This window comes from Haemaphysalis longicornis, unplaced genomic scaffold (assembly GCF_048455015.1).
Source record: "Haemaphysalis longicornis isolate Haplotype H1 unplaced genomic scaffold, Haemaphysalis longicornis Haplotype H1 scaffold_6, whole genome shotgun sequence".
NCBI classification, from domain to species: Eukaryota; Metazoa; Arthropoda; class Arachnida; order Ixodida; family Ixodidae; genus Haemaphysalis; species Haemaphysalis longicornis.
In genome coordinates, this window is record NW_027526407.1 from 63,781,250 (window position 1) to 63,806,764 (window position 25,515).

At 47.2% G+C, this 25,515-nt stretch overlaps 3 non-coding genes across 3 annotated transcripts; all 3 read right to left on the reverse strand.

Moving 5' to 3' along the window:
- Nucleotides 1-311: 311 nt before the first annotated feature.
- Nucleotides 312-385, reverse strand: Trnat-agu (transfer RNA threonine (anticodon AGU)). Its single transcript has one exon. It is a non-coding gene; the product is annotated as a tRNA-Thr (tRNA).
- Nucleotides 386-14,056: 13,671 nt separating this feature from the next.
- On the reverse strand, nucleotides 14,057-14,130 carry Trnat-agu (transfer RNA threonine (anticodon AGU)). Its single transcript has one exon. It is a non-coding gene; the product is annotated as a tRNA-Thr (tRNA).
- An 8,713-nt stretch (nucleotides 14,131-22,843) lies between these two features.
- On the reverse strand, nucleotides 22,844-22,917 carry Trnat-agu (transfer RNA threonine (anticodon AGU)). Its single transcript has one exon. It is a non-coding gene; the product is annotated as a tRNA-Thr (tRNA).
- Between the last annotated feature and the right edge of the window lie 2,598 nt (nucleotides 22,918-25,515).

Sequence of the window (25,515 nt, forward strand, 5' to 3'; positions counted from 1 at the left end):
GCTAGCATCTTTAATAGCTGCTTGCGTTACCTCTTGACTTCCTGAACTGCAATATTTGGGATCTGCACCTGCACATATGAATAACTGACACGTACGGGACCTTCTCTTTTAGGGCACCCCTTGGGATGGAAACAATATGGAATGGCGAATGATGTCGTCGCCACGCGAGAATTCTGGGACCTGCTCAAAAATGCGAGTTGATTACGAATGTTAGTTTCCATGAAACAACAGATGCGCGATGACCTGCGCGCCCTCAAAGGAATGGTGAAAACAAAGAAGCGGCATTGACAAAAAAAAAAAAAATCTCGGCCAGGCACCGGTGAGATTCGAACTCACGATCTCCTGTTTACTAGACAGGCGCTTTAACCAACTAAGCCACGGCGCTTTTTTTTTTTTTTTTTTTTTTTTCTTTAATGCCGGTCTTCGACACAACACAGAAACACAAAACAAACTTATTCACATGAGCAACTCGAGCGACAAGCCACCAACCTATATGAAGGCTGATGTCTCTCTAAAATTCCCTAAGCATAGTCAATGGTTCTATCCTTGACAGCCACTCAGGAGTGTATGCCTTGCGCTTCTGGACTTCTACGTACTGGGATATAGACTCACGAAACCATTGCCGCGTAGGGCGGGCGTCCACATCACCGTGGAGCCAGGCCATGCGCGAGCGCCATATGCTATGCAAGGCCACCAACATAACGAGGTCCAAGGGCGCCCCCTCCTCGTTTTCGACCGCTAGATAGCGTATGCCATGGGGGCTCAGCGGGAAATCTTTATGCAGGGTCCTCTGGAGGACATCCCACAAAAATACCGCAGCCCAACAATGCAGAAAAACGTGCTCTATCGTTTCTGGTTGTTTACAAATTGAACACTGAGTTCCCCAACTAAGCCACGGCGCCGACGGGTCCTGCGAGGGTGACCACGCTTTGAGAATTTAGAGCGGAACGAGGCTTGTAGTTTTAAATGGGTTGCAGCCCTGATGACATTTGTCAAATCTTTCGATATTTGTGATTTCTCGCTGCACAGCTCAAACGACTTATCCACTGCTCCAACTACGCTTTTTTGCGAATTATTCATGTCCCTTCGTGACAATTTCCTGCACTGCCAAGCATCATCTTGGCATGTTTTAGGTTTAACCAAGACCGGTGGTTTTTACAGACTTCGCACAAGTTGGCAGCCTTTTCAAGTCTTAGGTGGGTCCAGGCAAGGAGTAGCTGACTTGCATGACGCCATCGTGTAACTAATTAAGCGTCCATGACCTTTGGAGACGACACTGTCCGCGCTGGCAAATCAGGGTGTCGAACCGGAACCGCGAACCGAACCGAAAACTGGAACCGAACCGGTATTTTTGCTGGAACTGAACCCGAACCCGAACCGTTATTTTTTTAGCACGGCGAACCCGAACCGGAACTGAACCGAAGGAAGAAACAGAGTGCAAGGCTGAGAAAGCGAAACGTCCAATCCTTGGCAGTCCGCGTGCCATATGAAACCCTGCATGCTTTTCCCTTTTCTCGCTGCGACTGTGTAAAGAAAATTGGGTCGCAAGATTGCTGCTCTGCGCAACAGCGAAGGCCAACACCCGAAATGTGCATTTTCGTTGCATTTCACAAATTTCTTTAAAAAAGGTAGCACACCTGGAAAGGGTAAATACTCTACAAGTGTAACCCCCAAGAGCTGCTTCGTGTCAGATCCGCGGCTGCCGACAACAAAGATGTGGGTTCGATCACCGCACCCGGCTGCCATTTTTTGTTGTTGTTCAATTATGTAGACACAAAACAAAAACTTCCATGTGTCGAGATTTCGGCGCGCGTTAAAGATCCCCACGTGTGGTGCTGTGCTCTGCCGGCTTTCAATATACGGTGTGGCTCATTGCACAGAAGTACAGCTTCGGGGCATCAAATACGACAGCATTTTTGGTAAGTGTGTTTCTACGAGAAAACACAGAAATGAAGCTTACACTAATGCATAAGACTTGAAGGTAGCGAAGCTGTGCGCAACTTTCACGACCATCACGAAGGTTTAAGTCCATCATTGCAGCCGATTTGCTTCTTCTTCGCTTGCGCCACGACCTTTATTTCATCATTGTTGCTATAAGTGTGAGCTTGCTTCATTTTTTGAAGTGATGCTCCTCGGACATCACCTTGGAGGGACGTACGCAATGATGTATGTGTCTTTCTCGTTCCGAGCAAGTGTTGCCCCGATCACCGCGAACTCTGGTGTTTGGACTTTTGGCCAATCTTTGCCAATCTCCCTAAGTGGGTATGCTTGGCGTGATAAACATGTGCCGGGGACGCTGGACGGTCGCCGCGAGGCACGCATACACGAGCGCTAAGCATTTTCTTGGTTTTGTTACTTGCCGGGAGGTCGCCGCGAGGCTCGCGCTCACGTGCGCGCGCTCGCCAATTTCTTGGTATTTTTCACTGTGGACACGAAAAAGATGAGAGTGTAAAGTTGGACTTGTTGGTGATGCATTCTTGTAGGCAAAGCGTGAGGCAGACCCAGGACGAAACAAGAGATGGGACGAGGAGGAGCGCTACCCCTCGCGCTTTGCCTACAAGAACGAAAATGATAGAGAGAGAGAGAGGGCTCTTTATTAGAGGAGAAAGCCGAGAGTTTGGCGGAATTTCGACACCGACATGCTACTCGGCGGGGGAAGGGGGAAAGGGGAAAAGGAAAATTACGATTTGCTAAACAGCTTCGCCGTTAAAAAAAGCCGGGACCCAGAAATTTATTCCGCGCTGAGTTCCAGCCCGAATAATGTCTGCTCTTATTTGCTGCCTCCAGCATTCTAATAAGCAAACACCAAAAGGTAGATTTCGCTCAGACGTCACTTCCTTTGTCCTACCTTTCACAACCAAACTTTTCATCACTGCGAAAGCAGCTGGCGCTGCGGCGCCTAATATAATCTTCATTGTTTCTGTTAGGGTAGGGCGTTCAACTTCGCATTTTTGTAACGGATTCAAACGATGATACCAGGTATTACAGAGAAAACTCTCAGCGTACGGTACGCACTTTGTCCTTTTGTTAGAACGTGCATCGCCTAACTTTTCAGGCACTACGTGTTTTGTCTGGAAGACAAATATTCTGCAGAAACTCACAGAATTATCTACTAACGCGTAGCATTCTTATGCCACCATCCTGAGTGTGAGTCTTCTCTATCCAAAATTTTTTGTGTTTTTCAAAATACTGTCCGACCAATTATCTACATTTGCGTTATTATAACGATTACAGGTGAAACTTCCGTGATATCTGCATTTTTGTGGAAATGCAAGGCGTTATAACGGTCTTGACTGTGGGTGTACTCGGCAAAGAATCCTGCGCGTTAAAACAGCACTAAAGTAGATAACACGTGCGAAAAGGCAGGCCCGCTATCTCATATTGCCCAACGTTCATCCTTTCTGCTCGTTGTGCTGTTTCGTCTCTTTCTGCATCGCTTTGTTTTTGAAGATTGACTTTCCCTGGCTAGTCTAACTTGCTACTCTGCTCCTCCTGCTACTCCTTCCGAAGGTGGACTACTGTTGTCGACAAATTTATTTATTTGTTTATTTATTTTTATTTATTTATTTATTTATTTATTTATTTATTTATTTATTTATTTATTTATTTATTTATTTATTTATTTATTTATTTATTTATTTATTTATTTATTTATTTATTTATTTATTTATTTATTTATTTCCAACACTGTTAGCCCTTGCGGGCTGTTACAGGGGTTGGAGGAAAATAATTTTCCACAAACATGTAACACCAGTTCCGCGATAGACAAACAATGCTTTCAGAAAACACACAATGACAGCTTACGCTCAAACGATTCAGCTGTGGGTGTGTCAATAAATAGATCTGCACCAAGGTTGTTCCACTCAAGTATAGTTTTTACAAGAAAAGAAAATTTAAAGACATCAACGCGTGGCACGTATGGCGTCACAGCATGAGAGTGACCTGTTCGTGGCGACACTCGCCCTGGGGGGTGCAAGTGTAGCCTGGAATACAAGTTGAATTTGTTATTATATAGTTGATACAAAAATTGCAGCCTTGCTATTTTTCTGCGCGTCGTCCCAATTAAACAGCGTCGTCCCAAAACAGTTACATCTCGCGCTTCCCGCATCCAATTACCCTTTCAGTTTGTAATCTCATAATCTGTTATAAGATTCAGCAACTTAGCAAACGCAACGGGACCGGCGGTCAGACAATACGCAGATGCATTCTTGATGGCGCCACGTCCATATTACCTCTCTGAAAATGCATGTTAGTGACCAGGACAATAATGAGTGACTGAGCAACAACTAAAGCGCGCTCTTGACAAAATTTTTGCTCACACCTCGAGAAAGGTCACAAAGGAGGCCTGATTCATGTTTACAGAAGCTAGGCGCCGTGAAGGGTCTAAACAGAAGAAATGAATGCACTACAGCGACTAAAAATCGGCACTGACTTGACATCGCCTGTCACGCAATCGCGAATCGCCCTGTGTCTGTTCAACTTCCTCATCACTTATACGCAGCCACCGCTCGCCGCAGCATATGTACCACTGACATGTACGAAAGGCTAATTCAGGTTACATCACGTTGCACTTTTAAATTGCTGCTAACTATAGAAAACGAGCGGTGGCCGCTTTTCTGGTGCAGCCGAAAAGCAAGAACGCCCGTGTGTACGAGATTTTTGCGCACGTTGAGATCCCCAGGTGGTCGAAATTAATCCGGAGCTTCTCACTACGGCCCGCCTCATCGCCTGCGCTGCGTCGGCGCGTTAAACCCTACAATCAACCGATCGATTGAAAACGAGCGAAATCACATACAGCGCAGTCTGCGCGGCCAGGGCAGCATTCTTCGATCGGCGCTGCACGGAGCCCTTTGCTTGCTTGAGGGAGAGCTTCGTAACTCACCTGCTGCAGTTTCCTCGACGCTGCAAACCAGTTTGAGCATAAAATCATTTTTTTTTTGTGCCAAATGAAGGGCCCAATAATATATTTTGCTTTGGTGGTGGGTTGGAACCCGTGCTGCGAGAAAATCGAAAGCGCTGCGCTGATGAGCGTTGATCGTCAATACCAACGTATGGGAAACGCGGAGGCATGTATACTACTCAAGGCCACCTTCCCTGTCGCGCCGCCTGGGCAGCGCAGATCGGCCGTCCGGGTTGGTCGTGCGGATCCTGCCGAGTCGGTTGCGTACAACCCCATCCTACTGCTCAAAATGTTGCCGTCCCCTAGCCTGCACCAGCCACTCCGTTGCTTGGCCGCGGCATTTACTTAACTATAATTATGACGCCGTGTCATCTGCTACTATAAGTTGATTGATTGTAGGGTTTAACGCGCCGACGCAACGCAGGCGATGAGGCGCGCCGTAGTGGAGGGCTCCGGATTAATTTTGACCACCTGGGGATCTTTAACGTGCGCCGAGATCTCGTACACACGGGCGTTTTTGCTTTTCGCCTCCATCAGAAAAGCGGCCGCCGCGGCCGGGAATCGAACCCGCGACCTCGTGCTCAGCAGCGCAACGCCTTGCTACTATAAGTAAATATAAGTAGTGTCACTAGATACGCGGTTTCAGAGTATCAGCATTCTTTTCTCTGTTGTTGCGTGCCAACGCCATACCCATTGGTCAATTCCCATTACGTGACGTTTACTTACACTGCGAAGGTTCACAGACGCCGCCATTTTGTTTTTTCCGCGTTTTAGTCGGTCAACTCTGCTATAGCTTGTCCTCCCTGCTCTGCGGGTGAGCGCGATTGACGTCTTTCCGAACGCGAATCAAAGACAACACCTGTAACAGCATTTCAGCAGCAGAAGTGTGTACGAAGATTCCCTTTAGCTACATCTTCGGCAGTGTTGTTAACGAACACTGTGAAGTTAGTTGTAAAGTTCGAAGTTAGCGGCAAGGCCGTAAAGGCGGTGATCGCGCAAGACTGAAAAAAAATGTGGTTGTACCCTCTTCCATAGGAACCGGTAAAACACGAAAGTGAAATGTGCCTTCACACGAGCAGTTGAATGTTTACTGTGCATCGATATGATCTTGGACATCGCTGTTTATATTTCGCCGGTATGGCACCGTTATGCGCATCAACGTTAGAAACTGGATTGCGCGCACCGGAGCATTGCGTGAATCCGACTAAAACCACAGGCGCTTGCAAACCGACCCAGCGAACGAAATTAAACGGGTTGTCACCGAATCGTTTGGTGAACACACGGTCCGCTGCAGTGAAAGGAGCAGCGGACCGTGTCACGAGCGCGATATCCGCAAGTCGGCTTCTCAGCAGCTTACGGTGGCGTCACCCGTACACGTAGGCGCTGGCATCGAGGCGCCAACTGTCGGCGCTCATTAGCGTCATGATGCACTACTTCGATTAGCCTCTCCTAGATGGCAGCACCATCTGAAAAAAAGGATATAAGGCGCGTTTGTCGTTCTACTCGCGCGTCTGTTTTAGCGCAGTCGGGAGCGCGTTTCGTACCTCCCTTGCGGCGAAAGAGTTCGTGGCTCGAATCCCGGCGCAGACCGTCAATCGAAGATTTTCTGGCGATGTCATTTCTGTGGCGGATATGACGTCAGTTTGATCTTTCGAGTTAAAACGCCAAAATAGCCGCCGTTGATGACTTGCGTGCCTCATGGGCGGTACTCTGATACCTTATCTAGTGACACTAGCTATAAGTAAATAGACACTTCGAAGCTACTATGCCAGGTTGTTGGTGGTGCGAAGACCGACCTCACCTCTTGACGCAAAAGCTACGCGGATTGCCGAAATAGCTTTTTTAATTGGCTGTGTGCAGTGTGAGCAAAAAATATGGTATCGTAAAAAAATATCGCGTTGAACTCGCGCTTTCTTGCTTAGGGAAGAGAGAGAGAGAGAGAGAGAGAGAGAGAGAGAGAGAGAGAGAGAGAGAGAGAGAGAGAGAGAGAGAGAGAGAGAGAGAGAGAGAGAGAGAGAGAGAGAGAGAGAGAGAGAGAGAGAGAGAGAGAGAGAGAGAGAGAGAGAGAGAGAGAGAGAGAGAGAGATTCTGGAACCAGTGGCTGAGATTTGACTACGGGTGGGTACCTCCGTCCAGGGCCCCGGTCTCTTTCCCTAATCTCAATGGTCGAAGAACCAAGTTCCTTTGAACCCCAGGGTTGGAGGGGGTCAGGGCGGCCTCCCATGTTCTCAGGAGGGGTAAACTCCGCTAAGGAAGACGCTACACAGAGAGAGGTACACGAAGACAGGCGCAGTTTACTTCTTCCTTAGCGCAGTCTACCCCTTCTGAGAAAATGCACCAACTCGCCCAACAACAAATCCTTCTAAACTGCCTCCCATGGCTCGAGAGTGCTTGTGCTGAGGGCCATATGAAAGGGCAACCCCAGCTTGTGTGGAAGAATTTCGATAGTTTTCCTCACTTATTGAATTTCCTGACTTATTCTTGTGCAAAAAGCCTGGGCTAGCCTTGTATATAGCCTGTTACGGTTGAAGCCCCTGTTGCATGCTGCCGCCGGTTTGTTTAGTGAACCGCGTTGTTGTGAGTATCGAGGTCACTGGACAGACAACAAAATAGACTGTAAGGCGAATGTGTCCGCACGAATTCGACTGCATCGGTCTGTTGCAAAACGCCGTCAATGTGATTGGGGTGCCGTCGATGTTAAGACGGCGGCAAAACGTGAAGGAAATACAAAGCCACAGCCGTCTCTAAACTTCTCACGATACTTCTGGCTTATGTAGGGTAATGAAACTTCATCATATAACGCTACGAATTGTTACGTTCTCGCTGACCAAGGCGCTGTGATATTTCTGTAGGCAGCCTCGACAACATAGAACTGTTGTATAATTACACCGCATGCAAGATGACGAGTTTTCCGTCAATGTGGGCAGCCAAACGTGTTGAAGTGTTTTAATTTTAAGTACATTTATTAGTTATTTAAGGCAGTCAAACTTGATCATGTAACACTACGACTTGTTACATCCTCGCTGATAAAGCCGGTGTGATATTTCTGTAGGCAGCCTCGAACGCATATGTTGTGCAATCACACCGCCTACAATATAACGAGTTTGCCGTCAATGTGGGCAGCGAAACGTGTGGACGGTTCTCAATTTTCAGTAGATTTTCAGTTATTTAGGGCAGCCAAACGATTATTTAACACACACAATTTCTGTACCCTTGCTGACGAAGCCGGCGTGATTTGCCTAGGCGTGGGCGACCTCTATCGAATGGGAGTGATGTATACCACCGTCAAGGTCACCGGGGTACCGTCGATTTCAGAAGGCAAGCAAAGAGAAAGAGTCAAGAAGTGATCATCGACGAATTCTTCACAACGCCCTATTTCGCCCGTGTTGCCGCTGCGAGCTTGCTTCGACTGTCCACGAGTGCCTTAAAAGGCGTCATCGGAAGGCAAGATACAAACTCACAGAGGTTTCAATATTGTTCAGAATATTTCTGACGCATTTACGTTTTAGATTAACGAAAACTGACGATAAAGATGTGGTAAGTTTTAAATCATTGCTCATGAAGCCGCTGTAATTAGCGTAGACTTTTTTTAGAGCAGGGCGGGTGTTGATGAGGCAGCGTCTTATCAGTGACTTTACAGGTTCGGTTTTTATTGGTTTACGGTATGGCAATAAAGAAGATAAAACTTTGACTTTGATATGGAGGCGCCTCACAGGAAAGCCACGGCATGATTTATGTTATATCTAGTGTGCCCGAATTATGGCTGCAACCTTCCTTACGCAAACGAATAATCCCTTTAGAATCCCGTGTATTTGAAAAGAGATACAGACCCTGGAAGTCCCAGAACTTCTCAGAACTACGTTGAGAACTGATTAATTGTGATTACCTGAAAATCAACACGGTTGTATAGGGTTGTCCTTCTGGACAGACACGACGTAATTTATCTTTGGGTACGCAAACACCAGAGCCCCTTTCTTTGTTTCTCATAGAAGCCCGCGAAGTTTAAATTTGGAATGATTGAGCAGCCCCGGCCGTCTTCGCGGCTTTGGGGTGAACTAACCCCTAATCAGGGGATTTCACACGATAAAGTAGTCATAGTGGAAAAGCGTGGTGCCCTGAAACCCCATTCCTTTCAAGTCCTAAAGATGGCGGAAAAAATTGAATAAAAGACAAACAATTTCAGTGAACAGGACTGACACTACAATGCCACCCTAGTGAAACGTTTCGAAGTGAAACGTTACGGAATTATGGGAATACAGAATTCCCACGGAGTATTACGCACCAAGGCGTGACTAATGCAGATAATCCAATGTTTTCAAAAGCAAAATAATGAAATGATATGTCAGAAACGTCTGACACAGGTTTCGTGTCTCAATTAAAGCGCGATATACCTCAAACATAGGTCTTTCGTATTTTTTCCCTACACTCCGTACATACGGAATTCATGTTGGTCGCAATATGGCGTTTCCTGCGGTTGTATATAGCTAAAACCGGGGTGCGAGTGAAGCAACTTTATTAAAAATGCCGGCAGAACGATTAGCCCTCCTATGTAAGGAAGGCGTCAAAATTTTTTGAGGTAATACGTAATGTATTATCATGTGTTGGGGACACATATATCTGTTCTTATTCCGGCTGTGTGTCAGGAAAGGTAACAATTTCATATTCTCATAATTCCGTATATGCAGAGCATTTCAGGAGAGCTGTGATGTGGTATGTCGGTGCCCGCACACTCCCACACCATGTGGCACTCGGAACCGAGCAGTTCTTGCACTCCAAGTGGTAGCTTTCTGTGTTCTTCGCATGTATAACTAAGGCACCATGCGGGAACGTGCTCGTTCGCAGTTTCCGGAACAGGACCACTCGTTCGCTGCTGAATTTGAGCTGTATGGTAGCGTGCCTTCTTATGCCTAGTCGGTACTGCACTGTAATGTCTATATAACTGCTGAGATTGGTACCTGGCGCGGTCGCCGAGCTTTAACCAACTACGACACAGCACCGACGGTACGGTGCGTGCGTCCTCTCGGGATGAGCGCTGCCAGGATAATAAATCTGTTATTGATTGCGTTGCATCAGTGGTTCTCAAATGCGGCTGCGCGGTTCCCAGGGGGTGCTGCAAAGCATTTCAGGGTAGGGTGCCTGGATGTTCCTCCTCGCCGCCCCTCCGTGACGGGTGGAGACAACTGCGTCGTCTGCTACGGAAGCCGCCATGTTGAATCCCGCCGCTGGGGCAGCGCGCTGCAAGCACGGAGATGTCCTATCGGATTCTTATATGCACACGCATTCTGTGGCCACAAACCGCTTCCAGAGGGAAGGCGAACTTATTTGTGGGCTTGTTTGTACGTCTTAACAGTGAAAACACTGCGCTAGCTAAGTCGACAAGACGAAATAGGGGGAGAAACACGGCACACAGAGGCTCATCCGTGCCTACCGCCTATACGTGCGTCTCCTACTTTTTGTTTTGTAAACTTAAGTCAGCGCAATGTCTCTACACTTTTAAATGTAACACGCATAATAATGCATCTATGAGGCTCGCTTCTTGATCGTTAGTTTTGGTGTTAAATCTCATCTGCGAAAAAGTTGCGTCTTATATAAGTGCGTTCGACCGGCAATGTATTGTGAAAAGACTTCGCGGGAGAGCTATGTTACATGAATCGCCCTGTTCTTCCACTAAGTCTGTCTGATTTCGCAGTTAAATGATATTAATCAAGAGCCTTCTTTGCCGAAAATCATAGCCGCAAAAAGCATACCTTGTATATGCAATTAAGATAATGCGCAAATGGCGAAGCGAGGACTCAGTTGTTGTAGCAGTGTATGTAGTTGTTTCTCCAAGGGGAAAACAAAAGCTAAAAGTGACTGGACGAAATAGCAGAGGCTTATCTAAAGCACCGTGGTTAACACATAAAGAAAAAAAAAAGAAAAATCTGCCAAGAAGCACCAAATGTAAACGCTTTGTAAATGAACAAAAATGCCTAATCGGCGAAACCATTTAATAGGTACAGTAAATAGTGGCGCAGCAAGCGGAAGTTCATTTTGGGTAAGGGGTGGACCTTAGAGCTGTGCACGGGCCGAAATTTCTAGGCCCGGCCCGACCCTCCCCGATAGAGACACGGCCCGGGCCCGGCCCGGGCCCGAGAAATTTATAAAAATTGAGCCCGAGCCCGACGAATATTTAAAATCTGAGCGCGAGCCCGGCCCGAGCCCGCCAGAGTGTTGTTAAATATCATCCCTAGTCCGACAGGATATTAACATGAACTTGAAGATGTTTGTTGTTAACCTAAAAAGCGTAAGCACAAAGCGAATACGACTGTCTAAGATTTAAATTTCCTTTAAACTTGGACCGAACTTTGTACAACTTATCCTCACTTAGCAGCTTTTTTTTTTTTTTTTGGTAGCCGTGTAACTTCATTTGCCAGCCTTCGAAATTAAGGCACACCCGAGGATACCTTAAATGATTCCGAGTAAGGGGATTTTTTTTATTATTGTAATTCTTCAACAGATATTGCACCTTGTGTTCTTCCATTACTTGCTGAAATTTGATCAGACGATGCGTCCGGTTTCACCGTTTAATTTTTGTCTTTCCCTCTAGTTACGTTGGCAGCATGATTTTATCTGCGCTTCAGTTCTTTCTTGCCTTTAGTCATGGCTCTAAAGAAATTCTTGCCCGAAATAATTATGGGCTCTTCTTAGAAAATTGGTTCTTCAAACTCTGCACACACTGCGAAATCCAGGCCACGTTTGTTCTGTTTGTTTTAGTTTGAAAACGAGAGAGCAAATACAATCATGTTGTAGTCGGTGGCTGGAGTGTCCTCGTTTCCTGGCCCGCTCTCTCCCACTAAGCTGATGGTTTGATTGATTGTAGGGTTTAACGCGCCGACGCAACGCAGGCTATGAGGCGCGCCGTATTGGAGGGCTCCGGATTAATTTTGACCACCTGGGGATCTAACGCGCGCCGAAATCTCGTACACACGGGCGTTGCTGCTTTTCGCTTCCATCAGAAAAGCGGCCGCCGCGGCCGGGAATCGAACCCGCGACCTCGTGCTCAGCAGCAAGAACTAAGCTGGTGGGACCCAGACGTTTCTTTTATTGATGTGAAGGCTTTCTAAGTGCAATCGTTTTTTTATCATATCGTTTAACGGCGCGGTAGTGAATCAGCACTTCCTTTTTTTTTTGTTTTCCCTTTACCTGAAATATCAACAAAAAAACTTTCTCTTGCCAACAATTTAGAATTTGCTGCACAGGATAGCCGTGTCTCAGGAACTCCCCGGGCCGGATCGGACCGGCCCGGCCCGACAAAATTGGTTCAAGCCCGAGTCTGGCCCGGGCCCGAAATATTGCGTGCTACCCGGCCCGAGCCCGGCCCGCGGGTCGAGCCGAGCTCGGGCTTTCGGGCCGGCCCGGGCCCGTGCACAGCTCTAGTGGACCTACCTCCAAAAATGGAGGAGGGGAACTTGCAAGAAAACTATCAGAAAAAAGAAAAATCGATTCACAATCGATTCATAATTAAAATTAAAAGAATTGGGGATCATTTGGTAAAAAGTTAAAAACAAACAAACACAACCAAACAAAGCGAGAAGTCATGAAATATAATTCAAGGGGAACTGATTACAACAGAAAGTCTCCCAGTTTGCTACACACAGCCACATCTCGTTATAATACTCAAAATGATGCAATGAAATCCCAAAAGTGCGTGTCTGGTTCAGCACCTTCACTTGATCAATTAAAAATATTGCACAAGATACAACCACAGAAACATTCGCCAACCATTCCTGCAGTGGTTTGTGCACAGAGGCACGCAGCAACCAGGCATTTTGAGCCGCTAATCGCGGCCAGACAGTTACAGCATGTTGGCCGCTGCACAATTCGGCGGTTCCGCCGCAGTAGCGGGGCTTGTAATGGCGGTCGGTGGTTTCGAAAACCGGTCGAGGCGGCGAGGGACCCTGCAAAGAATGTCTCCACCCTTCACGGAGGGGCGGGCGAGGAGGAACATACAGGCACCCTATTTCAGGGGTCCCCGAAGCCATCCTAAAGCTCTTACCTCTCTCCTGCCTCATCCCCCCCTCTCCACCTTAATTATTTTCTCATTGTTTGCCAAACCCTGCAGGCAAAGCAAATACGTGTCTTCGCTGCGTGTCTTTTAGGTTTAATTTCTTCAATTTCTTCGTGCAGAACATGTTTTAACGTTGGCTTTTTGCGCAATACCGCAGCCATGCTGAGAAGCCAGACATACAAAAGGCATTTATGGGTTACTTTTAATTGCAAGCGAAAATTGCTTGACAGACGAACAGCGAAAGCACCCGAGTGTGGAGATTTCGGCGCACGTTAGAGAACCCCAGGTGGTCAAAATTAATCCGGAGCACTCCACTTCGTCGCGCCTCCTCGCCTGTGTAGCGTCGGCGTGTTAAACTTCATAATCGATCAATCAAATTGCTTTGCAATATGACACGCATCAGCGTAAAAGACAGACGGCACAAACGCGGGCATTGAATAAGACTGTGGGCCATTTTAGCTGCAACTGCAAATTGTTTCACGCTGTGACACGGATCAACATACCGTATTCACTCGATTCTAATCACCCCCTTTTTTCCAAGATCGCGATGCCCAAAGTCAGGGGGGGTGCTTAGATTCGAAAAACCAAAAATGACCCCACTTCCACCCCAACCCCCCTACACACACTTTTCGCGGCAGTACGTAGATGAGACAGGCGCAAGGATCAATGTTTTATACAGCAAACGTTAATAAAGTATTCACAGACGGTAAATTCACCGCTTACGTCTGATACTCAGTCACTCTCACTACCCCTCGACTCCTAGCACCGCTTGAGCCGCTGCTCTCAATATCCCACAGCGTGCTGTCTTTTGTTCAGTCAGACATTTCTTTTGAATGACTGAAGTGCAGTGAAAGGCGACAGAACAGACTGAGAAAGCGCGGTTGGCGGCCTAGGCCGGTAAAACTATAGCCTGGGCATGGCGCGGTTCCTCGCAGAAAATGGGGTGCTTAGACTGGCATGCAAACTTTTTCCAATCTTTTTTTTCTGAAAGTAGGGGGGCTTAGAATCGCGAAAATACGGTAGTTCATCGTGGGGTTCTTCGTCTCCGCCGCGCTCATATTTTAGAACTACTACGTAGCAAAAAGAAAAAAAAAAAGCTAAGATCGGAAAGGCACCGGTGAGATTCGAACTAACGATCTCCTGTTTACTAGACAGGCGCTTTAACCACCTAAGCCACGGCGCCGACGGGAGAGCGGCTTATACCGGAAAAATACGGGACAAGAGCCAGTCCTGTTCTAAAAATACGAAACGAAACCGGTACAAGGCGGCCCGTCGCCACTTGAAGCCAACAGATGCACCGCTTTTCTCCCCGTAAGGACCGAAAAATTCATCGTGCACCACACTTCAACGCAACACAATCAAAAGAAAACTTGAACTGATAAGAGAGACAGAGATAGAGCAATTTTAGAGCGGAAACACAGATAAGTCGACGTGATCATATAGGCTGTGGCCTGCAACTTTTTTTCATTCATTTTAAATCGTATGCTATGTACTGTCGGTCATAAAATAAAACGGACCAAGGGAGCGGTGAGCGATAACTATCGGCGCGACCCCTTCCGGCCGTGCACCTGCTATCGAGATAACTGAGGCCGCATGCGCGTTCTAGTCTCATGAATGCATGTCAGTTTTCTTGATTTCGCCCACGGCGGTTCGTTTCTCTCGAATGTGGCACCCGGCGGCGCCTTTCGCGGTGCTCCGAGCGAGCGGAAGGATTTTTGGCAGCGGCCGAAGCACGTGGCATGCGTTTAACGCGCGCAACGGTGCCGTTCATGCATCTTCGCGGCATGTTGTCCGGTGCTCCTTTCATTGTCATCAAATGTGACGAGCGTGCTGTTGATATCAAGCACTGAAAACAACCGGAGCGATTATTTTGCTTGGGGCGAACAGAACAAAATACACAGTTATGCTGAAAATAAGTAAAGTGCTATTGAAAAGCCATGAGATGTTTCAGTACTTTCAATTGAAAGTGCTGTCCACACACAGTGCGAGCAGCGAGCGCTCTCATGGAAGACCACGCGGTGTGTCAGCTGCGGTGGCCTCCTTGCGGGGCTGACCTGAACCCCACTGATATGGGGAATAATAAAAATGCACCTCACCAAAAGAAATGACTGCGGCCGCACGGCTGACGAGTTGGGGAGTGTAGGCAGATAGGTATGAGAACGTCTTCGCTCCCGCCCAGAAAAGGTAAAGTCTCTTTACGAGTCGCTCCCCCGACGCATTGGTGAAATAATGGAAAACGACGGCAACATTGCACACACCTAGTCATCATCATCATCATCATCATCATCATCATCATCACCAGCCTATCTACGCCCACTGCAGGGCAAAGGCCTCTCCCATTATTCTCCAATTACCTCGGTCCTGTGCCAACTGTGACCAATTTATCCCCGCAAACTTCTTGATCTCATCTGCCCATCTAACTTTCTGCCGCCCCCTGCAACGCTTGCCTTCTCTAGGGATCCACTCTGTTACCCTTAATGACCAGCGGTTATCTTGCCTTCGCATTACATGCCCTGCCCACGTTCATTTCTTCTTCTTAATTTCTACTAATAAGTCTTTAACACTAGTTTGCTCCCTTACCCACTCCGCTCTCTTCTTGTCCCTTATTGTTACACCTATCATTTTCCGCTCCATTGCCCGCTGAGTCGTTCTCAATTTAAGTTGAACCCTCTTAGTGAGCCTCCAAGTTTCTGCCCCGTAGGTGAGTACCGGTAAGATGCAGCTGTCATACACTTTCTTCTTCAGCGACAATGGTAGGCTGCTATTCATTATCTGAGAATGTCTGCCATATGCACCCCACCCCATTCTGATCCTTCTAATTATCTCTGCCTCATGGTTGGGATCTGGGGTCACTACTTGGCCTAAGTATATATATTCGCTTACCACTTCCACTGCCTCGCCATCTATCTCAAACTGCTGTGCTGTCCCGAGGTTATTGATCATTACTTTAGTTTTCTGCATATTAATTTTCAGGCCCACGGTTCTACTCTGTTCACCCAGTGCGGAAAGCATGCTTTGCAATTCGTCCCCCGAGTTACTTAGCAAGGCAACGTCATCAGCAAATCTGAGGTTACTGAGGTATTCTCCATTAACCCTTACTCCCACCTGTTCCCAATCCAACGTTCTGAATACTTCTTGTAAGCATGCTGTGAATAACATTGGAGAGATTGTGTCTGCTTGTCTGACACCCTTCCTTATAGGTATTTTACTGCTCTCCCTATGGAGGATGATGGTAGCTGTAGACCCATTATAGATATCCTCTAGTATTTTTACATAATGCTCATCTACCCCCTGGTTCCGTAATGCCTGAATGACGGCTAGGGTTTCGACCGAGTCAAATGCTTTCTCATAATCTATGAAGGCTATATATAGGGGTTCAGTATACTCAGCGCACTTCTCTATCACCTGATTGATCGTGTGAATATGGTCCATTGTTGAATAACCTTTACGGAACCCTGCTTGTTCTTTAGGTTGACTGAAATCTAAGGTTGCAGAGATTCGGTTAGCGATTACCTTGGTAAATACCTTGTAGACGACTGACAGTAAGCTGATCGGCCTGTAATTTTTCAAGTCCTTCATGTCGCCTTTCTTATGGATTAGGATGATGTTAGCGTTCTTCCAAGATTCCGGTACCATTGCGGTCATTAGGCATTGCGTATACAGGTTTGCCAGTTTTTCAAGTACAATTTCTCCGCCATCCTTCAAGAGGTCTGCTGTTATCTAATCCTCACCAGGTGCTTTGCCCCCTTTCATTTCTTTCAAAGCCTTCCTTACTTCTTCGGTTGTTACTGGTGGGATGTCTATCTCCTCTGAACTACTGTCTCGTTCGGCATTATCCTGTATGTCCCGGCTACTGTACAGATCCCTATAGAACTCCTCGGCCACTGTGACTATTTTATCCCTATTTGTGATGACGTTGCCTTGCTTATCCTTAAGTGCATACATATGATTTTTCCCCACGCCAAGACGTCTCTTCACTGCTTTCAGGCTACCTCCGTTCTTTACAGCGTATTCGATCCTCTCCATATTATACTTCCGTATGTCAGCTGTCTTACGCTTATTGATTAACTTCGAGAGCTCGGCTAGTTCTATTCTGTCAACTGCGGTAGAGATTCTCATGGTTTGCCGTTTCCTGATTAGATCTTTCGTCTCCTGAGAAAGTTTACCAGTATCCTGTCTAGCCATCCCAGGCAGCACAGGACTGTTCGGCCTAAAACAGGCCGGTATACTTTGTCCGGTGATTTTCTGTCCGGCCGTTTTCCGGCAGCCATGCTCGGCCCATGTCCAAATGTGGGCCTTTTGGCCGTATACGGCCGTACTCCCATGGCTGTCCAACGGCCAGTGTCCGTCGGCCAGTCGACCGGCTTACGGTCATACGGCCAGATTCCAGCCATAGGGCTCCGGCCATTCCAAAGCCACCCGTGTACGGCCGAAGTACGGCAGCCGGAGGACAGCCGAGATGCGGTCGTCGGACTCCAGCCGGACTAAAGCTACCGGAAATACGGCCGTGCTACGGGCATTGGAGTTCAGCCACAGTACGTTAACTGTACTGAGGCCAGTCATTGCATGTCGCGCAAGCAGATGACTCGTTCGCGCAGTGCAGAAGCAGCACAAACCCAGCATTTTGGGTCCAATGCAGCCACATCAAAGTGAGCTCGCGCGCAACCACCAGCCGTCAAGCTTTCAGCGCAGCCTTGCTTAATTACCAGCCTCAGTTGACAGCAAAATTCATTTATTAAACAGTGCTCACAAATTGTCGTTCCTTTAATTGCTGTGCCTCTTTTAGTGCCGAAAACCGAAAATATTCAGTTCTTTGTAGAGCTTGAATAGATGTATTGTCCACGTCCTGATATCCTCTGTGGGGCTGCTTACCTGTAATAAACGGGGAAAGAGGAGGGGGGGGGGGGGGGCGGCGGAGGGCGCATACTTTAGTAGGTTGAATTTCAGAGAGATAAATTGCGCGGCTTTTAGCCAATTTCTCTTAGGGCAATATTCCGGAACACTTTCATGCTATGACTACATAAACTATTTTTATAGCAGTTGCTTGACCAATTTTGTTGTATATAAAACCGGCGTGAATGCCTTTACGAAGCGTTTTGGTTCTCAACAAAACACTCAGGAGCATTTAATATAACTCCTTCACAAAAACAGTATGTCCAGTTTTTGCCCATTTTTCTTGCAAAGACATTTTCTACTCGATCAACTTTTCTGATGATCTTGCGCAGGGCTGATCCTAAGAAGGAGCGAAGAGGTACTTTCATTTGCAATCTATTTTAATGTTGTTTTCATGAGTATACGTCCACACCACTTAATAGTCCAAAAGAACTTAATTTTATTCTAATGTCATACTACGTTCAAAAAATTCTAGACGCGTTGCGAAAGACTCCCTGCTTCAGGTGGCTACAGTTGTATCCCTCTGTGTTCACGCAAGGAAAGGCGTAAAATTAGAGTTAAATAATTTGTTTCAAACCAATAACATAGCAATGGTAGCATGCATACAGGAAACCTTGCATACTGCAACGCATAGGGCAATAAATATTTTATTGGTCAAGGTTGAATGCGTATAGTTCTCAACCCGTCGGAGGCAAACTTGCGCCTCTGGAACTTTATTTACTTATTTATTTATTTATTTATTTATTTATTGTTATTCATTTATTTATTCATTGTTTTATTTATTTATTTATTTATTTATTTATTTATTTATTTATTTATTTATTTATTTATTTATTTATTTATTTATTCATTTATTTTTTTTATTTGATGCCTACATGCATTACAGAAGCGAGATGCATAACACTAAGCACTGAATATGAGACAAAATAACAAAATAATTCTACAAAGCGCGCTGAAAATCGTCAATATAAACAGGTAATGCAATCATACGTGGAAGATAATTACACTGCAGTATTGATGTAAAATAAAATGAATCGCGCAAGGCGTCACCTTTAAAAGAAAGTTAATGATTTGCGTTAAGCTAGCGGTCCCACATTGCGATATGTAGAATGGCGCTTGGACATACTTCACCCCTTCTACTCCAGTTTTCGAATGATAGATATAACGAAAAAAGTTCAACCTGTGGTTTCGTCTGTGATCTTTCACGTCCTGCTATTTCAGTTTACTTTTACTTTCTCTCATGCTAAGTTGAGCGTGCCAATTACCTAATACGAATCGCACTGACATATTCTGTATGTTTTCGAGCGTATCAACCACCTCTTTGGTGTAGGGATCCACGAAAACTCATGCGTAGTCCAAGATTGAGCGCACATGAGTGAAATACGGTTGTTCTTTTCAGTTAGATGGAGGTTCACTGAAATTTCGTCTCGGAAAGCCAAGAACATGTGCAGCCGTAACTTTTATGGTGTGAACCTGCCTATTTAACCTCTAACCACTCCCTAAATAAACTCCTAGGTATTTATATTCCTCCGCCCTTGTCACAGCAGCCTAATGTACGGTATACGTATTCAATTGGAATGAAGGTTTTCTTGTAAAGGTGCCGTTAACACACTGTTTAACATCTAAAAACTTTTCTGAATCAGCACAACAGGATGTTATTAAATTCGGATAAAGCTGCAGGTATATGGAATCACGTTCATTCGCTATAGTCCGGGAAACTACACAGTACTTTTGAACAAAGCTATGGGGCCAATAGTAATAACAATGCAAAAACCGATTCATTCAGTTGATAGGATGAAATGTACTACGCAGAAGGTGATATGGAACACCATCATTTGCTTTTTTGCAGTCCAAGAATATACAGCCAACCACTTTAAGCTTATCTATTGCAAGAGCCAAATCGTGCGTGAACTCAACAATCTGCGTTGAGCAAGAAAATCCTGACTAAATCTGTGTTTGCTAGGATGCTGGCGATTATGTTTAACCAAATGAGTCATATCCCAAGAGTAGCTAAGCTCACCTTCAAACATCGGAACTAAATTAACAGCTAGCCTTCGTCAGTGACAAGGCTGTGTTATCGCAAATTTAAAATAATTTTTTTTCTAAATAGGCAGTCGTAAAATCCCATGAAGTAACATAGTGCAGGGCATGAAGTTGATCCTACCAATGCACGAGCGAGTCTCTTCTACGTTCATCACCAACAACTTAGTGCAACATTGCTTGTCGCAGTTTAATTGTAAGCAGAATAACTTGCGCTTTTGCTCGCACTTGCCTTTCTTTGGTGGGGAGTCCTTGACATGGTGGCGGTTTAGCTCCTGCGCGGTGGCCGCTTGCTCGACGCCCTTTGGGGGCCAGTTATTTTGGTGAACCATCTCCATCTCGGACCGGACATCTCTGCCGGGTCGATGTCGCCAATGCTCTCCATTTCTTGAGGGGCGAATAGCCTCGAGCTGATGCGTCGACGAAGCCGGCGGCAGAGGCGTGGTAGCGGCGATGACTGGCGAGGCTTAGCTCACCCGTCGGTGTGGCACAGTCTTCTTGTGGGAATAAATGACATTTCGATGGCCTAAAAGGTTCCCTGCTAATGTCCAGTGAGTCCTTGCACCTTGCCCGTTCACCCAGAACACTCATTACTGTTTGACAAACGATGTTCTTTCATTTAAAACGTAGAAACACGGAGCGGATGAAAAACGCGTCCACGTCGTTCGGCTCCCTAACGGCTTTTTCTCCCCCCAGGAAAAAACCGGTCGGCCTCCTTCCAAACACGTCTGTGCATGAATTCTCGGCGCCCAGGCGCGTGCCGTTGTTCGGCTGTATGCCGTTTGCCGAAAAAATGACGTATAACCAGATACCTCACGTAGGCCGGTCTCCTCTTGAACAGCGGTTGCCAAATATTCTGTTGCCATTCGCTGGCCGTAATTCGGCCGAGGACAGCTAACCGAATGAAAAACGTATATTCTGGGGCCGTACGTCGGCCGGTGTCCTTCATAACACTGGTTGCCCGAAGAAAACGAATATTCTACCGCCGGACGCGCGGTTCGCCGTTGAAACAACGAATGCACGGCAGCCGCGCTCCGGCCGGTCTCCTTTCGAACACCAACTGCCGCAAGAATACGCATATTCTGTGGCCGGTCGCTTGCCGTGCTTCGGCCGATTACCGCTTACCGAAGAAAAAACGGATGCCCTAAGGCCGTACTTCGGCCGTTCTCTTTCTCAACATCGGCAGCCGTAAGAGAACTGAATATCTGGCAGCCGGGTAGCTGCCGTTGTGCGTCCGGACACGGGCGGACGGAAAAATACCGAAGCGCTGGTTGCCGAATGTTGGCCGTTCAACGCATGATCAGTGGCTGTCAGCACCTGGATGCTGGCCGGACATGCCAGAAAGCGGCCATAGACGGGCCGGTCTTGGGGCACACTTTCTGTGCCGCCTGGGATAGTGCCCCCGACTTCTACTGCACACTCCGTGAGGATGCGTGTAAGGTTGTCGCTGGCTTCCTGTGTCGTAGGCTCGGCTTCCTCGTTAAGGGCGGAATATCGGTTCTGCAGCGCGATCCTGAATTCTTCTACTTTACGTCTTACTGTTAGCTCATTTATCGGCTTCTTTCGTACTAGCTTGTTGCGGTCCCGCCTCAAATCTAGCCTAATTCGAGATCTTACCATACGGTGGTCACTACACCTTACCCTTCCGAGCAGTTCCACATCCTGCACGACGCCAGGGTTATCGCATAATATAAAGTCTATTTTATTTTTGTGCTCCCCATTCGGGCTCCTCCAGGTCCACTTCCGACTCTCCCGTTTACAGAAGAAGGTATTCATTATGCGTAGGTTATTCCGTTCGGCAAACTCAACTAGTAGGTCCCCCCTGCTATTTCTACAGCCCAGACCATAGTTCCCAACTGCCTTGTCTCCAGCCTGATTCTTGCCTACTTTAGCATTGAAGTCCCCCATAACTACGGTATACTGCGTTTTTACTTTAGCCATTGCCGATTCCACATCTTCATAGAAGCGTTCCACTGCTTGGTCGTCGTGGCTGGATGTGGGCGCGTAGCCCTGCACCACCTTGAGCTTGTACCTCGTACAAGTCCCGTAGCGATGGCGTAGAGGTAGAACACCCGCCTCGCGTGCAGAAGGACCGTGGTTCGAATCCCGGTGCCGGACAATTCCCACCGGATTAAAAAAAAAAATCCGCGTATTGATGGAATTTCACAAAGGGGCTTGGGGTGCGGCCTGACCCCGGCGACCATTGCCGGTAATGCACTCCCTCACCAGAGCAGGATTGGCCACCCTGGTGCAGTAACGGCCACAACCTCCCATGAACACGCCAATTAATCACACCTAGTCAGCTTGCAGTAAATCACTCGCTGTATAGCCTATATTTCTTTAAGAAGCGAACAAACTATCGCGGTTGTTTTCAGTGCTTGATATCAACTGCACGTTCGTCAATTGCCTAAATGCCAATTTGATTTACTGGCAATAAGATGAAAATAAAAAGATCGCCAGACGACACATCAGGATGAACGGCGCCGTTCTGCGAGGTAAGCGCCCGTTACACGCTTTCGGGCGCTGCCACAAAACGTGCCGCTCGCTCGGAGCGCCGCGCAAGGCGCCGCCGAGTGCCCAATTCGAGAGAAACGAAGCGCTGCGGCCGATTACGACAAAACTGACATGCATTTACAATACTAGAACGCGCATGCGCCCTCAGCTATCCCGACAGCGGGCGCTCGGACGGAAGGCGTTGCGCCGATATGTATCGCGCACACCTACCTTGGTCCGATTTATTTTGTGACTGACAGTACATAGTAAAAAAGCAGTCCTTGACTTTATACATCAGATGATATTGGCGTAAAAGTAGACTAGACTCCGTCAAACGGAGATACATAGACACGTCTTGAGACTACTGGCATCACACGACTATTATCGCGGATGGAGGCGTGGCTCCCGCCTGTTACTCTGTGTGATAGAAGGATTGAAAGGAAAAAAAGGTGCCAAACACTAAAAAGGGAAGGCACCGGCGAGATTCGAACTCACGATCTCCTGTTTACTAGACAGGCGCTTTAACCAACTAAGCCACGGCGCCGACGGTGCCCCGCTGGCACCACGCCCACGCCACGGGTATGTGAGTAGCGAACTTGTTTTAAAATACCCCTTCCACACGCAAAGTTTTAAGTGCGAATGCACTTTATAAGCGACCCTGAATTCCGGTGACCGCCGTCCGTCCACATAGCAACAGCTGCGGGTGCGCGCGCTCTTCGTCTTCATTGGCAACCGGGGGAGATGGGCGCGCGCTGCCTGGCCGCTGACATGGCACATACCCACGTGGGGGATTGGCCAGGAATCGGGCGTGAGAAGGGCTAATGCACCCGCTTAAATTAAAGGAGTACTGACACGAAATTTCAAAGCTGAGATCCGCTCTAGCAATCAAGTACAACGACAACACAAATAGGTGTCTGTGCATGGCACATACCCACGTGGGGGATTGGCCAGGAATCGGGCGTGAGAAGGGCTAATGCACCCGCTTAAAGGAGTACTGACACGAAATTTCAAAGCTGAGATCCGCTCTAGCAATCAAGTACAACGACAACACAAATAGGTGTCTGTGAATAAATGCATCTTTCTTTCTTTGTAGTTGTGTGTGTGTGTGTGTGTGATCTCTCTTTCGCGAACATTACCGAACCGCGCAAATTCAACTCATGCATTCGCACTTTCACATTCTTCCCCTCGGGGAAATGCGGGGAAATTTTTTTGCGTAGCAACGCATTGGTATCGAACGCCGGGTGTGACAAGGGGCATTAATCCGTGGACTCCCTAAAAAACCGGTTGTTGGTCGCTAAAAGCTTTGCGAATCAGATACAAGAGAACGTCAGAAAGTAAGGGAGAGAGAACAAACTTTATTGGAGCATCAGTTGGAGCCATGCGAGAGAGGAGGCAAAACAGAAATATATCGGCTCTGCTGAGGTGGAATTGTGTACTTGCTATGAACACGAAGTACCGAGACGCAAGGTTTACGCCACGTTAGCGCGACAATTTCGGGAGCTCAAACCAACCCGATACCTAACGTAAAAACAAAGCCCTATTAGGACATGTATTCGTAACCGAAGTTATCGACCATATCTTTGCTGTAGGCCGACGAGACCACTGCTCACGTTATTTGACCTCCCTCTACTGGCTGTTTCTTTAACCACCAAAGCTGACGCTACTTACGAAAACACTTAGTTGACGCATCTTTACAAGTTGACTGACATGTATAACTACAGACGGCCCGTCACGAACAAGTCTACCTAATCCCACGCCATCACTGAGGTCATCAGACATTCCGTGGGGTACAAAGCCACGATTGGCGGGCCTTGCGAACACCCTCGTCACCTGTCAAAGTGTCAGGCGCGTTCCTCCCTCCTGAGACACGTGTGCGTGTCAACGTGTGCGCGCGCTGTCAGGACGCGGCTGGCACGTCCCGGCCAAAGTCCGGGGAACACCTCCCAGAGATTAGGCCCATAAGTGTGCCTCAATTGCGTGCACCATATTTTTCTGATGGGATAGTTTGTCAGCTCAATGTTTTTTTGGTTATGCATCCTGGCGTAGGACAACGGCAAGCGCAAAGGCTTCTAGGGCACACCCGTTAGCTCAGTACACACTTATGGGGCCTTTTAATCGCTAGGGTGATGGTGTCATTTCGTGCGCGGCACGGACGTGCACGTCTTTACTGCATGGGTTCATTCCGGTTTAGTGGAACGCGGACGTTCCAGTGTCGCGTGCTTGCGCACGTGCTGTGCAGGGCAACGCATAGAGTTGAAGGCGTGCAAAACTGTTTTTCTCCGTGGCTTATACGCAGTGGCTTCCACTGTGGGTGTTGTTGGTGCGACGATCCGTTAGAGCACTGCTACTCGAAGCACAAACGACCAGTTCGGTGCGCAGCCTCGACATTACTTCCTGCCTGTAGCTTCTCAAACGCTGCAGTGATTGGTACAACTGTGAAATTCTACTTCCGTTAATTGATTAATTGATTATAGAAGGAATTTCGAGTTCAAATGATTCTTTGGGTATGCGGTGCTGCGGCTGTGGGTGATTTTCTCCTTTTCTTAACGGCAGTTTACACGCTTTGCTGCTTGGTTTGACGTTCAAAACATTGGCGATTTCCCAAGTTTGAATTTGCTCGCTGTATGCGATGATGTTCTATTTGGATGGTTCTGTACATATAAATGCACGACTATGCGTTACTATTCACAAAATATCGCGTTGAATAAAGCCCCATCTGCACTCATCATCAGATAGCCAGTGTTCACGTAGTCGGCTATTACCAATTTCTCCAAAGGAGCGTTTAACACATTTTTATCGGTAAAAGCAATACCGCGGTAGTTGCAAAAGAGTTTAATGTGTGTGCGAATAGCCTCCGAAAGCCTTCAATAGCCTCCAATTGCAGCCTTCAGAGAAGCACGGTGCCATAATGCTGCTCCTGGATCCGCAATCCTGCGTTAACGAATATGTTTTGGGAAAAAAGGCACCTCACTCCCACCCCAAATAACGGAATTCTTTCCTCCCCAAAAATCTTGCCAATCCTCCGGCACAGTTGCGAGGCCACATTCCTCAGCGGGGAGCGAAAACTTTCCTTTTTGCTTTGCTTTTAATACCCTGCTTTTTACAAGATTCATAATTTATTTTCCTTCACCCGCCATGGTGG